This window comes from Phascolarctos cinereus, unplaced genomic scaffold (assembly GCF_003287225.1).
Source record: "Phascolarctos cinereus isolate Bilbo 61053 unplaced genomic scaffold, phaCin_HiC Scaffold_1;HRSCAF=81, whole genome shotgun sequence".
NCBI classification, from domain to species: domain Eukaryota; kingdom Metazoa; phylum Chordata; class Mammalia; order Diprotodontia; family Phascolarctidae; genus Phascolarctos; species Phascolarctos cinereus.
The window spans coordinates 4-17,232 of record NW_027555514.1 but is presented as its reverse complement, the minus strand read 5'-3'; the positions used below and the strand labels follow the sequence as shown (position 1 = coordinate 17,232).

The window sequence follows — 17,229 nt, the reverse complement described above, 5'->3', positions numbered from 1 at the left end:
CGTCCTCACGGCAACAGAGGCGACAACTGGCGCCCATTGGTCCTCTAGATGACGTCAAAGTTAGCTTTGCCGTCGAGAGTGAAGTGTGTGCATCGGCGCCCGAACTCATACCCTGTAGGACCGTTGGAGGACCCCTAGGCTGGGGCTTGGGAGGAGGAAGTGGAAGTGGCTGCAGCCAGCCAGGAGGAGGTTCGGCGGAGCGTGCAGGGAGACCCCGCCTCAGGCCTGGGGGGCGCACGGCCGAGGATCCCGCGGCGAAGGGCTGGGACAGCGAGCCGCGCCCCAGCGCACTGAGGGTGGCTTGGGGCTAGCCATAGCAGGAAGGGAAGAGAGGCTGCCCTACCCCCAGCGAGAGAGGGCCGGTACGCCGTGGCAGGCCCCGCGCCAAAAGCAGAACTGTCAGGAGTGGGATTCGAACCCACGCCTCCAGATGGAGACCAGAAGGCTCCCCAACACAGTGGAAACCTTACGCTTGAGTCTGCGCCTTAGACCACTCGGCCATCCTGACAGCTGACACCTTTACCCTTCCCAGGCCCTCTGTCTTGTCCTCGGCCTCCCGAGCACGCCCCGCTCGAGGCTCCCCGAGTCCCCGAGCTCCTGTCCTGCCACCTCCCGCCGTGGTGGCTTTGTCCTCGCTCTGGGCCCACTAAGGATGTACTTCTCACGCTGTAAGCCTCTCCTCAGACAGAAGAGAAGTTCCGGGAGGCCAGGCTTGTGTCTGCTCCCAGACCGGGGCTTGGCACACAGTGGGCGCTTACTAAGTGCTGGGGATGAGGGCACAAGAGCTTGCAAAGGAGACACAGCGATAGAAACAGAGGGGAAAGGGGACGAGAAAAAGACAGTGAGCCCAGGAGTCCTAGAGAAGAGGAGGAGGCGTGTCGGACCCACGGTGTCTCCGGCTCAGTGGTCCTGGCTGGGGGGTGGGGGTGGGGTGGGTGAGGGGAGAGGGAATTTTAAAGCGTCAGAACCGAAATCGGAATAAATGAGCCCCAAAGAAAGAAGAGTCCCCGAAGCAATGAGGGAAGGGGGCTGGCGGTCCCTCAGCACCCCAGAACGACCTGTCTGTCCGTGGATGGCCTTCTGGGCTCTCTTGGGGCTCAGGTCTGCACGGTGGTGGACAGATCCGGGAAGGCTCCCTAAACGCGCGCTGTAGGAGAGGAGGGAAGTCCCTCCAACTACCACCTCCTCCTGTCGGAGGCCCTCCGGGATGTCTAATGCGAGCAGAGGTTAGAATGTAGGGCCTGGAGGCTGGAGAAACGGCACACCACTCCAGTATCTTGGCCAAGAAAACCCTAAATGGGACGCTCCGTAAACAACTGAGCCTTGGCCCCGCGGCAGGAGCCGGTTCTGTTGGCGTTCCAAGGAGGTAAGCTCGCCTGGGAGTTGTATGGGTCACCCGTGGTCCACGGGCCGGCTCCCGGCCTCGGTGGGGGGGCCATGCCCGCAGGGGAAACAGACCCTGGGGCCTCCGTCGGGCTCGGTTGGGCTCCAGCGGAGTTGGCTACCCGGCGGAGGCTGGGGCCCCTTCCTGTACGGATACCCTCTTCCTTTCTGGGTCTGGCCTAGGCTTCGCGGTGGATAATCCTCTAGCTGGGTGTGGGCTTGGAGTCAGGGAGCCAGAGGCTAGGCAGGACCCATGAGAGTCCTGATCCAAGGGAGCCCCGGCGTCGTCCAGCGGCCCGTGAGAGCCCCCAGCTGAGTCTGTTAAGGAGGAGGGGGATGGGTTAGGGTCAGGGTTAGAGTCGTCCAGGGCCGGGGTCCAGATCCAGGCGATTCCGGTCCTGCGTCCTCTGAGCAGGATGGTGGATTGGACGGGGAGCCTCGGTATCGGAATCCAGGACCTAGAGAGAGTTTGAGGGGAACAAGAGGCTGGGCCTAGGCGCGTGGCCCTGATCGCGGTGCTGACTCTGCTTTCTGCGGGGCGTGGCCTCGGGTGTGGGGCGGGCAGAACCAGTGGGCCAAAGGCCCAGACTTTGCATTCAGCAGCCCCCTCATGACCACTCAGCAGCATACCCGGGCCAGTGGCGCAATGGAGAACGCGTCTGACTACGGATCAGAAGATTCCAGGTTCGACTCCTGGCTGGCTCGGCCGTTGAAGTGTTTTTATTTTATTTCCTCCCTCGCTTCTTCATTTTTCTGAAGGAGGAAGCATTTCTTGAAACAGTAAGTATTTGTAGAGTTCTTGCTACTTGGCAGGCTCTCTGCTAAGCTTCTTGGGACTTAAAGGAGTCATTTGCACGACGTCAATTGTCCCAAGTGTCCTGAAGGTTCTCCTCACATCCTCTGAGTCTTAATCTCTGAACTTTAACATCACTTATTCTTTCTGGGCCCTGAGCTTGAAGTCGTGGGAAGGCACGGAGCTAAATATGGCTGGGCCTCTTCTGTCCAGTAGGACAGGGCCAGGTACAGAGCTCCCGAGTTCGGTGTCCAACCCCAGTGAGGACACCCCTTCATGCCTATGTTACTCTAAAACAAAAATGCGAAAATAACAGCTAGCATGCATTTATGAAGCATCTAATATGTGCCAGGCACTGACCTAAACCCTGGGTACACTCCCAGCCCTGGAAGAGAGCCTAGCGTAATGAGGGTTGAAGGGAGGAAAACACTTATGTACAAATAAACTTAGGAGAAATTGGAAATTATCAGCAGAGGAAAAGCACCAATAATGACAGTGGGCATTTATATATCACTGGCAATTTGCCAGGGTCTTTACAAATATATCTCCATTTGCTCCTCCCCCACATCCTGGGAGTATGTACTGTTACACCCATTTACAGATGAAGAATTGGAAGTAAATATATAGGTTAAGTGATTTGCTCCAGGTGACACAGGAAATGAGACTAAGTTTGAAGTCAAAGATTCCCAATTCCAGGGGTCAGGTCTCTATCCCCTCACATCATCTCCTACTTGTACTAGAAGTCAGGCTTATCTGGAGAGATTTCTTGTAGAAGGTGGGATTTTAGCTAGGATCTGAAGGCAGTTAGGATAGCCAGGAGGCAGAGATGAAGAGGAAGAGCATTCCTGGCATGGGGGACAGCCAAAGAGAATGTCTGGTGCAAGAGATGGAGGTTTTATTTGAGGAACAGCCAGGAGGCCAATGCCACTGGACAGAGGAGTAAGGTGTGTGTGGGGCCAGGTTATTCAGGGCTTTGGATGCCAGAGGATTTTGTATTTGATCCAAGATGCAGTAGAGGGCCACTGAAGCTTATTGAGTATGGGCATGGTATAGTCAGATCTGTGTTTTAGGAAAATCACTTTGGTGACTGAATGGAGGATGGAGTGAAGTGGAGAGAGGCTAGAGGCAGGCAAATCCACCAGCAGCTATTGCAATAGTCCAGGCATGAAGTGAGGAGGGTCCACACCAGGGCCATGTCATTGTCAGACAAGACAAAAGGAGGTGTATTCAAGAGATGGTACAAAGATGAAATCAACAGGCCTTAGTAACAGATTGGATATGGGGAGGGTTGAGGGCTAGTGAGGAGACCAGGATAACACCTACGTTGTGAGCCCGGGGGACCAGGAGGATGAGAGTACCCTAGACTGTAATAGCTGAGTAGGAAGAGAGGTGGAATGAAGGGTTTGAGGTTTGAAAAGATAACGAGTTCCATCTCAGACATGTTGAGTCTAAGACATTTATTGGACATCCAGTTTGAGACGTCTAACAGACAGATGGAGATGACATACTGGAGAGGGATTAGGACTGCACAGGTACATTTGAGAATCATCAGCATAGACATAACTGTACAGCAGGGGTGGAGAGGTCCTCAAGTGCAACCCTTTAACTGAATCCAAACTTCACAGAACAAATCCCTTTCATAAAAGGATTTGTTCTATAAAACTTAGACTCAGCCAAAAGCTGCACCAAGGACCTGGAGGCCACATGTGGCCTTGAGGCCACAGGTTCTCCACCCCTGTTCTATAGGAGGTGATGAGATCACCAAGTGATGTAGTATAGAGGGAGAAGAAAACGTCCAGGGCAGAATCTTTCGGGACACCTCCAGTTGGATGGCATGACCGAGACAGAGATCCAGCAAAGGAGAATGAGAAGGAACAGTCTAACAAGGAGGAGAGAACCAGGAGAGAAGAGACATGAAAGCCTAGAGAGAAGAGAGTGGAAAGGAGAAGGTGATGGAGAGTGTCAAAGGTTGCAAAGAGGTCAGAAAAGATGAAAATGGAGAAAAGACCATTGGGTTTGGCAATTAGATCATTGGTAACTTTGGAGAGGCCAATTTTGGTTGAAGATTAGGTCAGAAGTCAGCCTTCAGAGCATTAAGAAGGAAGTGAGAGAAGAGGAATGAATACCAATTATAGAAGGCTTTCTTGAGTTTAGCCCCCAAAGGGAAGACATATGTGATGGTAGCTAGCAGGGATGGACAGTGAAGAGTTTTTGAGGATGAGACATGGGTGTGTTTGTAGGCAGCTGGGAAGCAGCAGCAGACAGGGAGAGATCAAAGGTGAGGAAGTGAGTGGGCGTGATGGAGGGAGCAAACTGCTGGAGAATATGGGATAGAATGAGATTCACTTGTTCAGGCAGAGGGGTTTGCCTTGGCAAGGAGAAGGGCTTCGTGTCACATGAGATAGCATGAAAGAGAGAGATGGGGAAGGCATCTAGGGGATATGAGATGAGGAGAAGCAGGGAGGAGGGAGCTCTCAGCACATACCCTCAGTTATTTCAGTGAATATGAGGCAAAGTTGCCAGGTGAGAGGGTGAAGAGATGAGAGGCCAGAGGGAAGTTTGAGGAAGGATTGTGGAGAGTAGGATGGTCAGTTAAGGAGGGGGTATAGAAGGATAGTCTTGCTTCAGGGAGGTCCAATGGGCCCAGGCAGCAGAGTTTCATGATTTTCTACAGCTTCCTTAAGCCTCACACATGTAAGAGAGAAAGAGTAATTAGAGACTGAGACTTGGGGGAAGGGGAATCACCCTGAGAATTTCAGCCTCGATGTCCCTTGGGCATCCATTCCAGCTACCTCCAGTTCCTTGGATGAGAAGGCACTCCATTCAGACCACACTCCCTCTTTGGTTTGGCTGTAGATTATTCCCAGCCTTCTTCAATGCACAGCACAGGTCCTATCTTCCTGAGCTCACTTTCGTTTGGACTTCCATATCATGGCTCTGTATTTGATTACTTGTGTACTACATCTAGGTCAATCACTCTGTATTGTATATACCCAGTAGAACGGATGCTTCTAGGAGTCAGGACTTAGGTCACAGGGCTATTTCTGGAGGGTATTTCACCAAAACAGGGCACAAGAAGCAGGCTTAGGTAGGTAGGTCATGCAGCTGCCTGTAGAAGGAGCCTGGCCACATGCAGGTCCCAGGGGGTCTGAGCCTGGGTCAGAGGTAAATGCTGGAACTAGATTGAACTGCGTTGCAAGAACTGATTGTTGTATTTTCAACATAAGCATTGACAGATATGAAATAGGCAAATAGGACAAATGCACACTTGGTTTATTGTTCTGTTGATTGTCTAGATTTAAAAAAGCAATAGAAGGGAATAAACATTCTCTGTATCTATCTATCTGTCTATCTATCTATCTATCTATCTATCTATCTATCTATCTATCTGTCTATGTATCTATCCATCATCTCTCTCTCTCTCATCTATCTGTCTATCTATCCATCATCTCTCTCTCTCTCTCTCTCTCTCTCTCTCTCTCTCTCTCTCTCTCTCTCTCTCTGTCTCTGTGTGTCTGTCTGTGTCTATCTATCAATCCATTCATCCATCCATCGATCGATCTATGTGTATATCTATCTATCTATCTATCCATCTCATCATCATCATCATCATCATCATTCTCTCTCTCTCTCTTTCTCTATCTGCTCTATGTGTCTTCTGTCTGTGTCTATCTATCAATCCATTCATCCATCCATCGATTTATCTCTCTATCTATCTCTATCTATCATCTATCTATCTATCTATCTATCTATCTATCTATCTATCCATCTCTGTCTGTCTATCTATCTATCTATCTATCTATCTATCTATCTATCTATCTATCTATCCATCTCTGTCTGTCTATCTATCTCTACTGCTTCATCTATGTACCTATCTATTTCAACTATTAAATGCCAGGCATTCTGCCTTGTGCTTTACAAATATCTCATTTGATCGTCTCACAACCCTATAAGGTAGTCGCTGTTATTATCCCCATTTTACAGTTGAGAAACTGAGGCAAATATTAAATGACTTGTCTAGGGTCACGCAGCTAGTAAACGTCTGAGGCTGAATTTGAATCTGCTGACCCACCTAACTGCTTGAGTGGAGGCACTTGTGGTGGAGAAAATGTTAATGATGCAGAATAAACATTTTGGCATGGCTTAAGGGAGCCTGGTCACAGACAAATCCCGGAGAGTCAGAGCCTTAGGCATGTGTCATACAGATGTGTGTTTAAAAGTTTAGTGATAGTAAAATAACAAATAAATAGAAAGGGCATATTTTTATTTTTTTTTTTTAATTTTATTAATTTATTTTGATTTATCAACAATCACTTCCATATGCTTTTGAGTTGAAAATTTTTCTCCCCCTTCCTCCCCCCCACCCTCCCCAAGACGGTGCACAATCTGATATAGGCTTTACGTTTACATACCCATTAAACATATTTTCACATTAGTGAAGGTGTGAGTAAAAATTAAAACCAACAGGAGGAACCATCAGAAAGGTGAAACAAAACTCAACAGAAGGTTGAATGATAGCGAGTCGACTTCCATAGTTCTTTCTTTGGATATGGACAGCATTTTCCATCCCGAGGCCTCTGGAGATGTCTTATATCCTCATAATGCTGAGAAGGGTTCAGTGAACAATCTTAGTCATCACATAATGTGGCTGTTATTGTGTACAAAGTCCTCTTGGTTCTGCTTACTTCACTTAGCATTAGACCATGTAAGTCTTTCCAGGTTTTTCTGAAGTCAGCCTGTTCATCATTTCTTACAGCACAATAGTATTCCATTACATTCATATACCACAACTTGCTCAGCCATTCCCCAATGGATGGGCATCCTCTCCATTTCCAATTCTTTGCCACCACAAAAAGAGCTGCTATGAATATTTTTGTACATGTGGGTCCTTTTCCCATTTGTTTGATCTCTTTGGGATATAGCCCTAGAAGTGCTATTGCTGGATCAAAGGGTATGCACATTTTTGTAGCCCTTTGGGCATAGTTCCAAATTGTTCTCCGAAAATGGTGGGATCATTTCACAACTCCACCAACAATGTATTAGAGTTCCAATTTTCCCACATCTTCTCCAACATTTATCATTTCCTGTTTTGTCATGCTGGCCAATCTGATAGGTGTGATGTGGTACCTCAGAGTTGTTTTGATTTGCATTTCTCTAATCAATAATGATTTAGAGCATTTTTTCATATGACTATGGATGTTTTTAATTTCTTCATCTGAGAACTGTCTGTTTGCATCCTTTGACTATTTATCGACTGGGAAATGGCTTGTGTTTTTATAAATTTGTCCTAATTCTCTATATATTTTAGAAATGAGGCCTTTATCAGAGAGACTGGTTGTAAAAATTCTTTCCCAATTTTCTACCTTCCTTCTAATCTTAGTTGTGTTGGCTTTGTTTGTGCAAAAACATTTTAATTTAATGTAATCAAAATGATCCATTTTTCTTTTCATAATGTTCTCTATCTCTTGAATGGTCATGAATTCTTCTGTTCTCCATAGATCTGATAGATAAACTATTCCTTGTTCTCCCAGTTTACTTATGGTATCAGCCTTTATATCTAAGTCCTGAACCCATTTTGACTTTATTTTGGTATATGGTGTGAGATGTGGGCTATGCCTAGTTTCTGCCATACTCTTTTCCAGTTTTCCCGCAGTTTTTTTTTTAAGAGTGGGTTCTTATCCTAGAAGCTGGGGTGTTTGGGTTTATGAAATAATAGATTAGTACAGTCATTGACTACTGTGTCTTGCATATTTAACCTATTCCACTGATCCACCTCCCTATTTCTTAGCCAGTACCAGGCAGTTTTGATGATTGCTGCTTTATAATACAATTTAAGATTTGGAATTGCTAGGCCACCTTCCCCTGCATTTCTTTTCATTAGTTCCTTTGATATTCTGGACCTTTTGTTTTTGCAAATGAATCTTGTTATTACTTTTTGTAACTCTATAAAATAATTTTTTGGTAGTAAAGTGCATATTTTTAATGAAGCGATTAGGCATTGATCCATAAGGGGGCAACAGAGTGAGGTCTGAACTGTGGAGTGTTATCTGAAACATAGAATGCACCTTGGTTTTATTTGCTTATTGGACAGGCATTAACTGCACATGCCCTTCTTGGTATCCTGAGGATACTAAGCATGGGGCAGCATGGAATAGGTGCTTAATAAATATTTATTGATTGGTGTCCCCTTTCTCAGAATTAAATCGCATGTTTGTTTTTTCCTCTGCCAACTGTTAATAGTAGTAAAATATAGTCTTTATTCTCTTGGAATGTATAAAAATATTTTTGTGAATGTTACTCTATGGAGAGAGATGGTCTAATCTAAATTCCAGCCCCGGGTTGTCCTTGCACACACAATTTGAGTAAAGGCTTGCTTTTGATAAATTTAGTGTTATGGATTTACTTCCTTCCTTAACAAATTTGAATTGTTTCCTTAACTTCAGGCACAGTGAGGTCCCAGGGCACAGAGCATCTGGAAGATGCATAGCCCCTTAGGGAAACAGTCTAACATGGCCCCACAATTCTGATAATGTGGTGCTTGGACCACACTTGGCAGCAATCCCTGGTATTCTTTTTGCCAGACAATTTTGCTCGTGGGTGTGGACCCAGACAGGCCAGGAGTGGGAAGGGGACAGGGCTGGCATGAGGGAGGAAAGTAGACAGGAGCACTCTTGGTGGTGACTGACACTTTGCCATAGCTTGGTCAACTTGGGGAAGCTGTAACAATGTTAGCTCTGATTAGGCTTGGGCATCAATTAGAGCATTCCAGGAACTGACTTGACCTTTCCAAATCATGTTTTTAGTTGTCATTTGTTCGAAAGAAGGTTGGAGGGATTCTGTCAATCCGTTCTTCTGTATGTCCCAGGGAAAACTCTCTGGGATGTGGGGAGGGTTTGTTGACTGGATTATGAGGCCAAACAGATGTGCTTTTAAGGATCAGACTTGTTTCTAGACATTGAACAAATAACAGAGTTAAAGGTTCACACTTGGGTTTACTGACCATGTGAGCATAGGAGCCATGGTCACCTGTTTCACTTGCAATTTAGGCCTTCATTTTGCCCTAGTTTGGGATGGGAAGCTACCTACACAAATGTAATCCAGACCCCCAGATCTGTCTGGATGACAGATTGTTTCTGGAAGCCCTGAGGTATCTACTCTACCCCGATGGCCCCAGCATTATGTCCTCCTCCTCCAATACCAGCAGGTCTGGAAAGAGCCTTCATTAAGAGAACGATGCTTTTGTGAAGCCCAGTTCTGGTTCCAAATCCAATCCAAACTGCTCCTCCATGGTTCTAGGAAGTGGTAATTTGTACACTGTGAGTGGAGCTATGAAATGTTGGAGGCCCCAGAGTGGCTATACCACTTTGGCCCAGCTATACCACTGCTAAGGCTCCAAAGAGATCTCTCCACAGAGATCAAGGAAAGAGGAAAAGGAATGTCTGTACCAAAGTATTTATAGCAGGTCTTGTTATAGTAACCAAAAATGTAAACTACAGCGGTGACTACCTCCTGGGGAATGGCTAAACACTTTGGGATGTGATTGCAATGGGACATTATTGAGCATAAGAAAATCTACATTTGTACATAGTAAATGCTTAATATAATAAATGTTTGTGGACCTGAGTTGGTCCCTATGGTGGGCTCAGTCCTGCAGTCTTTGAGCCCACAGAGAGGAGCTGTGTTGAAAGAGAGCAGGTGCTGAGATTGGAGTGATCTCCCTGATGGCACCAAAGACATCTACCAGCCAGATCGTCACTCTCCAGGGTATCTGTGACAGGAATGTCTGAGAGATGACATGCATCTTCACAAGATGCATTTCTAAGCAAGTTCAACACTCCTGCTGACAGAGGTCTGAACTTAATTCAGAAGGATGAGATGAAACATTCCCCAAAAGGGAAAGAAAGGAAGAGAAAGGAAATCGTGCCTGGCCTGACACCAGAGCTGGACTTTTCCTTCTTGGCCCTCTTGGAAGGTGCTGGGAGGGGGCTTGGCTTGGGGACCCCTTGCAGCATCGGATTCTCAGTGGCCCTGGGGCTCCTCAAACTCCTGAATGGATGAGTTCAGGTTGGTCTGGATTGCTTCCTCAAAGCCAGTCTTAGCCAATTTTGACTGCTCGACTCACAGAGATAGCAGCCTTGGTCACCTTCAGCCTTAGCTACACAGGTACTGCACACTCTTAGCCCCACCCCCAAATTGTCAAGGGCAAAGTAAAGAGATAATGGGGAGCCCCCAACTCCCCCCCCACAAATTGTCACATTGCCACACCTCACAATTCGGTTTCCCTCTATAAGAATTAATAAATTATTCAATAAATGGCAAGAAGTCATTTCCACACTAAAGAAACACCTTGCAGACAGTGATGAGGGTTAGGGCACTGGCAGTGGCGGGTGGGGAAAGGTATTCTCCAGGTTTGGCCCCTAAGATGCCGTTCCCTTGGCTGCTCACAGAATTCAGTGTGAGCATCCTTTCTTTATCCAGAAGTTGCTCTGGCTGACAGCTTCTGGAAGGTTTCTTGGAAAGGAGGACTCCTCAGGACCCAGGTGACCAAGTTCCCAGCTTTCTCTTGGACTGCATTCATAAAGGAAGTCTGGGGCTGTGGTGAGCACTGGGTCCTCCTGGTTCTGGGAATAAGTTACAAGAATGAGGAATTTCATTCCAGGAAATAGAAGAATGAAAGGGCACTTTCTTAGAGGCTTATCAGAGAGTCTGCTTTGTTGTTCTGCCTTGACATGAGGGGAGATGCTGGTAAATCTTTAACAACTGGCTGTCTGAAAAAAATGTATGCAGGACACACTTTTAGGTTAATTTGCATTATTAAATGTTCTCCATCTTGTTTTTATCTAAAAATCAACAAGATAGTGAATGAAGCCCTGCTTTGGGACATTTGCTGATTTCAGAGACAAAAATGCTCGCACAGAAAAACAATTGTCTTTTATGAGCCAGTAGAAGCTGATTCCAAGCACCATCACTCTGGATTGTCTGGTCCATATTCTGCTGTGGAGACCTCCTATGATTTCTGTTTTGCTACAATTTGTTTATTTGCTATGTGTGTGTGTTGTGGAACTGGTATTAATTAGATGGGGAAGGGGTCAAGCCTTGGATATAGAAGTTGGGGTTTCCTTCCCCCCCAAATCACAGAGTAATCAAAAGTTAGATGCAGCTGATTCTATCCCTAGACAATCAATATTCAAGGAAGCACAGAGTTATAGCCCAGTGTCCTTCTCTCTGAGGAGAGCAGAGTGGTAGCCTCCAGCCCCAACCTCGTGGTTCATCTTGTGGCAGGAATTAAAGTGTCCTTTGGAAAAGGGAGAGTAAGTGGAGAAGAAGCTATAGATGTTGATTCTGCCTCTCTTTGAGCCTCTCTTTGGGCTCTCTCTACACATGGAGGGCCTGCTCTCTAGCCTTACAGAAGTAAAGAAGGGGCTCAGTTGACTCTGGAGGGAGATGTGAAGGGGAGGCTGGGTGGCCTCTGGGAGGTCCGGCAAGCCTGGCATTCTGTGGTCCTGTGGCAGAGATCAAGGTTGAAATTGATGTAAGCTTCAAAGATAAGAGGAACGTAATGGCCTGGTTATGGGGCTTGGACCCTAGGGATCCCCAGAGATAGATAGCATCCAGTCAGTTAACTCACCCTCCATTGCTCCAGGCCCCCATGGGGCTATGACCAGGGACTCGTGCTTTGACCAGCCTCCATATTGGTGCCTAAATGAAAAGGAAGAAGTGCAACCAACAGAGGCTTTCTGCAGAACAGAGGAGGAGTGAACAGCAGAGGATAGGCCACGTGTGGAAAGCATCTTGGGACTGAGGACCCAGCTGCTCCCAGCAGGAAGTTACCAAGGAATGCTTCTTCTTCGTCCCACCCATGGCTGGATGCCCATCTGGTGGTAAGACTGGTTTATTCAGGTTTGCTTCAGGCCATCTTGAAATTTTCTGTCAGCTCCCTTCCTGATATACATCAGGCAGATCCAGGACCAAGCTATCACCAAGCAGGACCCAGATACTCCCAATGCTCAAGTGAGTATCCACCCTCTGCAGCCACACACTCTCCTAGGAGCCCTGAGAAGAAGTACCTACCCAAGGTCACCACGCTGCTGGGGCTGCCGACTCCCTTGACTGCTCTTCCACATCTTTCCTCTCATCCACATGATCCAATCCCTGAGCCTTCCTCTGGCCCCTCTAGAGGAAGGACTGACTTTTATTGTGTATAGATCCTATTGATATGGCTGGAAGCCTTGGGAGGGTTAGGGTTAGGGTTAGGGTGAGGGTGAGGGCTCCACGAATGTCAGCCCTCAAAGACCATGGAAACTCAACGAATGTCAATGCCAGATCCTTGGCCTAAAGAAGAGAGGGTAATAAACATATCCCTCCTCTTGGTAGAGGGGTGTGTGTGTGCATGTGTGCATGTGAGTACATGTGTATGTATGTGTGCAAACATGTGCATGTGTGTGCACGCATATGTGTGGGCATATGGGTATGTGTGTAAATGACTAGGAGTGCAGAATGTTGCCTATCCTGTCAGATATGGTTATTCTCAATGTCAGTTTTGCTTATCTATGTCTCTTTCAGGGGATATAATGGTGGTGGTTTTAAAAAAAACATGCATTGCTTAAACAAAATTAAAATGAGGGGCTCAGACTAGATGGCGTCTTAACCCTGTTCGAACTAGGTGGTCCATGACTCAGTGATTTTGAGCCTCAGGTTTTCCTTTCTTCTCAAAAGAAATAGCTATGGAGATCTCTGATACACTATGGTTTGGAGGAAGCCCATGGGGACGCCATCCTACTCTGAGAATTGGGTGAGAAGCATTTAGAGTTAGGCTAAGAGACGGTCACACTCAGGTCATCTGAGGGAGATTGTCCGCATTGAATGCTGAAGTGCCGGGAGCCTCAGAAATCATCTTCCCCAAGGGACTGGGGAGTGGGCACTGGGGAAGGAAGCCCAACACAGGTAAGGAAGTCCCTAGAGCTGTGATTCTTCTGCTGCAGACCAAATAGACTTGTTGATGTTATGAGGCTTGGTGAGATTGAAGAGGCAGGTCTATGAGAAGGCAAAGAGATGGGGATAGCACAGGCATCCCTATGTCATCCTCACCTCCATATAGCTCCCAGAAATTAGTATTTTCCCATCTATAATAAAGCTTAAATAGGCTGAACTTGTTGACTGCTGTGTAGTAGTGATTTCCGCCCTGTCTTTAAAGTTTGCAGGTATTTACTTCCCAACTCCTCTCTTCTGATTCCTGACTCACTCCCCCCCCCCCTTTTTTGGGGATTAAGTGGCTTGCTCAGGGTCACACAGCTAGTAAGTGTCAAGCGTCTGGTCTGAGACTGGATTTGAACTCAGGTTCTCTTGACTCCAAGTCCAGAGCTCTATCCATTGTGCAACTTTGCTGCCCCACTTGCTATTATATTTGAGAGAAAACACCCTTAGTAAAAAGCTAATTGAAGTTAAGTGGTTAGATAGAAGTAGAGAGCTCATCAATGGTGGTTAACAGTAGGGGAGCCATATTGGAATTAAGGCTTAAGCCAATAGCAGTAGAGAATAGATGCTCCACTCCTTTAGGTGAATTTCTAGAAACCTGAGGGGAGATGTAGCCAGCTTTGCTTTGCTATCACGAGGCAGATCTATTGGGTAATGACTGTGGTCTTTTAAATTTGAATTAATTCCATATAGATGTTAGACATGATGCCTTTATCAGAGAAACTTGCTACAAAGAATTGTCCTCAGCTAACAATTTCTTTTTTAATATTATGTACATTGGTTTAGCTTCTGAAAAATGGTTTAATTTTATGTAATGAAAATTGTACGTTTTACTTTACTATCCTTTTTGTGATATTGAACTCTTCCCATAGCCATAGATTTCCTTGCTCTTCTAATTTGGTTATAGTGTTGTATCTAGGTTGTATATACATTTGGTGCTTATCATGGCATGTGGTGTAAGATGTGAGTCTATACGTAGTTTCTTCCAAGTGTTTTCCCATTTTCCAGCAGTTTTTATGGATTATTGTCTCTTACACCAGTAGCTGGAGTCTCTGGTTTTTATCAAACACTAGGTTACTGTGCTCATTTGCTTCTAGAAGTTGTGTACCTAATCTGTTCCTCAGATTTTCCTTTCTAGTTTTTTTTAATAAATGCATTTTTCCAATTTTTTACTTTAAAATAATTTTTCCTTTTGCAAATAACATTTTATTTTTCCAAATTATGTGTAAAGACAATTACTAACATTCATTAATTTAAATTTTTTTGGTGAATTTTTAAATATTACACTTAAATACAAAATGAGAAAAGAAAAAAAATTGCCACGTACACAGCAGACCATAAGAGAGGATTCAATATAAAACAATAAATTTCCATTTCAAGAAAACCTATATAATAAATACTACACATCATTTTCAGAGCTGCCCAGCTTTGCATCCTTATCGGTTTTCTTTTGTCCTTTGCTGTGCACTTTTTACTCTATTTTTTCCCTCCCTCTCCTCCCCCCACCTCAAAGAAGGGTATGATTAAGTGTGGCTATATATACATATACATAGATATCTATAAACATAGACATAGATACACATATACACTCATACACATGTATAAGATTATAACTCTGCTTATTTCCTCCTATCATCTGTTTCTCTGAAGGTGGATAGGATAGTCTTTCCATGTTTTTTTAAGACACCCAGCTCACCATTTCCTACACCACAGCAACATTCCCTTCTGGATTCAAACAGCATCTTCCTTCATAGGATCTCTGAGGTTAATTCTGGTATTTATAATAGTCAGAATGACTTGGTTGTTCAAAGTTGTTCTTAAAACAATACTGGCTGTTAACTGTATACAATGTTCTCTTGGTTCTGCTCATTTTGCTCTTCACTATTTCATGGAAGTCTCTCTATGCTTTTCTAAAATCATTGAGCTCATCTTTTCTTATAGCAGAGTAATATTCCATCATGAACATATACCATAATTTGTTTACCCATTGCCCAATTTCTAGTTCTTTGCCACCACAAAGAGAAGTGCTATAAATATTTTAGAATATGTAACTTCTTTTCCATTTTCCCTAATCCTCTTGGAAAACAGACTTATTAGTGGTATGGCTGGGTCGAAAGGTATAGCCATCTTAATAACCCTTTGGGCATAATTCCAAATCTTTCTCCAAAATGGTTTGATCAGCTCACAGATCCACCAACAATGAGTTAAGGTTCCAATTTTTCTAAATCCCCTCCAACATTTGTCACTTGCCCCTTCTACCATTTTAGCCAATCTGATAGGTACAATTTGATATCTCAAGGTTGTTTTAATTTGTGTTTCTCTAATCAATAATGATTTAGAACATTAATTTGCATGACTATAAATTGTTTTGATTTCTTCATCAGAGAACTGCCTGTTCATATCCTTTGAATGCTTATCAATTGGGGAATGACTTGTATTCTTATAGATTTGGCAAATTTCTTTATATATTTGAGATATAGGACCTTTGTCTGAGGAACTGTTTATAAAAAAATGTCTCCCGGTTTTCTGCTTTCCTTGTGATCTTGGCAACATTTATTTTATTAGTACAAAAATTTTATAATTTAATGTAATCAAAATTGTCCATTTTACATCTCACAACACTATCTCTTGTTTGTTCATAAATTGTTCACCTATCCATAAGTCTGATAGGTAAAATGTTCCATGTTTTTAAACTTCTCTTGTAATATCTCCCTTTATATTTAGGTCATACATCCATTTTGACCTTATCTTGATAAATAGTTTAAGATATTGGTCTATGCTCAATTTCTTTTTTTTTTAAATATAAATTTATTTATTTTTAGTTTTCAACATTTACTTTCACAAGATTTTGAATTCCAAATCTTCACCCCATCTTGTCCTTCCCCCACCCCAAGATGGACCCCTTTCCCTAGTCTGCCCTCCCTTCTATCTCTTCTGCCGCTTCTCTTATCCCCTTTCCCTTCTATTTTCCTGTATGGCAGGATAGATTTCTATATCTCATTTCCTGTATTTCTTATTTCCCAGGTGTATGTGGAAACATTTTTTTTAAACATGTGTTTTTCAAACTTTGGGTTCCAAATTTTCTCCCTTCCTCCCACCCTACCCACTTTCATTGAAAAGTCAATACAGGCCATACATATGCAGTTATGCAAAACACTTCCATAGTAGACATGTTGTGAAAAACTAACTCTATTTCCCTTAATCCTATCCTGCCCCCCCATTTATTCTATTCTTTCTTTTGACCCTGTCCCTCCTCAGAAGTACTTCCTTCTGATTACCCCTTTCCCAGTCTGCCCTTCTATCTATCCTCCCCTATTTTCCTGTAGGGTAAGACATATTTCCATACCCAATTGAGTGTGTATGTTATTCCCTCCTTAAGCTAAATCCTGTGAGAATAAGATTCCCTCATTTCCTCTCAACTTCCCTTGTTTCCCCTCCACTATAAGAAACTTTTCTTGCCTGTTTTGTGCGAGATAATGTAACCCATTCTACCTCTTCCTTTCTCCTCCAGTATAATTCTCTCTCACCCCTTAATTTTATTCTCCAGATATCACTCCTTCATCTTCAACTCACCCTGTGCCCTCTATCTATCTATCTATCTATCTATCTATCTATCTATCTATCTATCTATCCATCCATACATATAATTTTCCCCCCTCCCACTACCCTAATACTGACAAAGGTCTCATGAGTTATAAATATCATCTTTCCATGCAGGAATGTAAAAAGTTCAGGCTTAATAAGTCTCTTATGATTTCTCTTTCCTGTTTACCTCTTCATGTTCCACTTGAGTCTTGTATTTGAAAGTCAAATTTTCTATTCAGCTCTGGTCTTTTCATCAAGAATTCTTGAAAGTCCTCTATTTTACTGAATGATCATTTTTTTCCCTGAAGGATTATACTCAGTTTTGCTGGGTAGGTGATTCTTGGTTGTAATCCTGTCTCCTTTTCCCTCCAGAATATTATATTCCATGCCCTGCGGTCCCTTAATGTAGAAGCTGCTAAATCTTGTGTTATGCTGATTATGTTTCTACCATACTTGAATTGTTTCTTCCTTGACCTGGGAACTCTGGAATTTGG

General features: G+C 44.3%; 2 non-coding genes across 2 annotated transcripts; one reads left to right on the top strand and one right to left on the bottom strand.

The window, feature by feature from the left end:
• Nucleotides 1-397: 397 nt before the first annotated feature.
• On the bottom strand, nucleotides 398-508 carry TRNAL-CAA (transfer RNA leucine (anticodon CAA)). Its single transcript has 2 exons — nucleotides 472-508; nucleotides 398-432 (listed from the first exon to the last, which is right to left on the bottom strand). It is a non-coding gene; the product is annotated as a tRNA-Leu (tRNA).
• A 1,507-nt stretch (nucleotides 509-2,015) lies between these two features.
• On the top strand, nucleotides 2,016-2,088 carry TRNAR-ACG (transfer RNA arginine (anticodon ACG)). The gene has a single exon. It is a non-coding gene; the product is annotated as a tRNA-Arg (tRNA).
• Nucleotides 2,089-17,229: the final 15,141 nt, after the last annotated feature.